The 2,333-nt window shown below is 41.7% G+C and overlaps 1 long non-coding RNA gene across 1 annotated transcript in view; it reads right to left on the bottom strand.

The window, feature by feature from the left end:
- Positions 1–2,103, bottom strand: part of LOC103106125 (uncharacterized) — a 10,900-nt gene extending 8,797 nt beyond the window's left edge. The window contains exon 1 of the long non-coding RNA XR_008911143.1: positions 1,968–2,103. This is a non-coding gene — a long non-coding RNA (uncharacterized LOC103106125). The remainder of the gene's footprint in view (positions 1–1,967) is intronic.
- Between the last annotated feature and the right edge of the window lie 230 nt (positions 2,104–2,333).

The following is a 2,333-nucleotide window of genomic DNA, read 5'->3' as shown; positions in this document are numbered from 1 at the left end:
GAGAAGTAAATTTTCTCAACTCTAAGCGTTTCCTTCCTTCCTTCCTTCCTTCCTTCCTTCCTTCCTTCCTTCCTTCCTTCCTTCCTTCCTTCCTTCCTTCCTTCCTTCCTTCCTTCCTTCCTTCCTTCCTCTCTTTCTTTCTTTCTCTCTCTCTCTCTCTCTCTTTCTTTCTTTCTTTCTTTCTTCCCTCCTTCCTTTCTTTCTTTCTTTCTTTCTTTCTTTCTTTCTTTCTTTCTTTCTTTCTTCTTTCTCCTCCTCTTCCTTCTTCTTTCTCCTCCTACCTTCTCTCCCTTCATTTACATTGTTATAATCAGTGTATATTGTTTCCTGGTGCTTCTTAATTCACCTGAATCAATCATACACTTTGAAATACAGTAAATTATTATCCTGTCTGTCTGCTTACCCCCTGTGTGACCTCCATCTCTGAGCCTCAGTTCCATCATCAGTAAAATAAAGGGATTAGATTAGACAATGTCTAAACTCCTCCCCAGCTCTAGATAATGGGGTCCTCTAGAGCTTTGATCCTATTAGGCTCCTTCCTTTGCCTTATCCTTGAACAGCAGACACAAAGAATTCCATTAGTCCATCCAAGAATTTTTTTCCAGCTTGGAAGTGGCATGGGACTCTGGATTTCCCTTTGTTGCCTCAAATTATAGAAGTGCTTCAGCTCAAAATATAAGCAAGAAAATTCTTTCCTTCCTCTCATTTCTTATTAATGCTGAGGAAAGGGTAACCTTGAACATCAAACACTAACAATAAGAAAGACCCCTGAGACAAATATTCCCCTTGGAATTTCCCCCTAGATTTTGAGATGGACATAGAGATTCCCCTCTAGGCTATGCAATGGGCTTTGATACCATCTGGTTGTATCTAAGACATCTACTCACCCCCTAAACTATGAGGATCACCTCTTGTGTCTTCAGGACATCCTGTCAGATAACAAACATCCCCCAACTCTTACCCAACCTCATTCCATTACCAGTCACAGAAGAATCCCCGTTTTTTATAAGAGTATAAAAGACACAGAACATATCCCCTCTAGGAGGCAGCATCCCATCTATGCTCACCTCCCAGCCAAATTTAACATGAATTCCAAATTAATAAATTTCTCTTTTTATTTCTAAGCTAAGTTATAGAATCTTGCAGGGCTCACCTCTAGCCCCCTCCACAGAAGGATATTCCAGAGTTTATAACTTGATAAAAGAGTTTTTGAGAATTTAAGACCATTTCCACATCTTCATGAGGAAGCATGTTAGCATTATAGTTAATTATGTTGCTTATTTTTCACATCTACTGTAATATTTATAGGGAAAATGGGTGGAACAGGGGATATGGAAGGTTTTATAGCAGGGAATGGAGGAGTTGAAGGGAGAGAGGGAATATGGCTGCTGGTGAGGCAAAAGGAGAGAGATACCCCCTGCCGAGAGACTATTTTTGAAAAATGGGGTTCCTGAGAAATGGGCCACTTATGATAGCCTGAGGGGATGTCTTCTCTATAGATTGATGTTGCGGATACCCCAGAGCAGGTAAGCATGGACCCTCCTGAGGGACAAGCCTCCCCCCAGACCAAGGTCACCCAGCAGGGGTCCAATAAGGACCACTTATTGTTGAATGGCTGTCTGAAGGTTCAGCTCCCTCTATGTCCCCTGAAATGTTAGTCCTCTTATCTGACTGTGATATTCAAGTAAAGATAAATTTTAATAACAAGTTTGGATTGGGAAGGCATCAGGGAAGAGGAAATCGAGATTTCCCTAGATGAGGTTTTTGAGTCTCTCTCAGCTTTTGAGCTGAGGCCAGACCTCACAGATTGGTGATGGGTTTCTTTTATTACTGTCTATGCTATATCTGTGCTGGCTTTCTTAATTTCAAGAGATTTAGCAGTAGACAGTGAGAGGAATAAAAGCTCTGACCTTCAGAGCTGGTTGGGCCTGTCTCTTCAGGCTGACACCCCTAAAGACTGGACTTACAGTTCAAACTGCTTCCTTTAAGTCCTTTTGTTGATGACAGGATCACAGGAATCCAGGTAGAGCACACAGTTGGGAAAATCAGGAAAATAGAACCACTTCTATTCAGAGACAGAGAGAAAGCTCCTTCTAGTTCCAGAGCCAGGAAGGAAGTGCTAGTCACAAGACCAACTGCCACTCCCAGTTGCCCCTTCCCCCACCAACTGTCAGTCTTGTCAATATCTTCTCTCTAACATTCCACCTGCTGTTGGTTCCAACTCAGTGGCAGAAAATCCAGAACTTGCTTTAGTTTTCCTTTCCACACTACATATTTTTAGTAACAGAAAATTTCACCCTCTACAGCATTTATATGAAGCAGTTATATGGTAT

This window comes from Monodelphis domestica, chromosome 4 (genome assembly GCF_027887165.1).
Source record: "Monodelphis domestica isolate mMonDom1 chromosome 4, mMonDom1.pri, whole genome shotgun sequence".
NCBI lineage: Eukaryota > Metazoa > Chordata > Mammalia > Didelphimorphia > Didelphidae > Monodelphis > Monodelphis domestica.
Note: the sequence above shows the minus strand (reverse complement) of the source record. Positions and strands in the feature narration are given on the sequence as shown.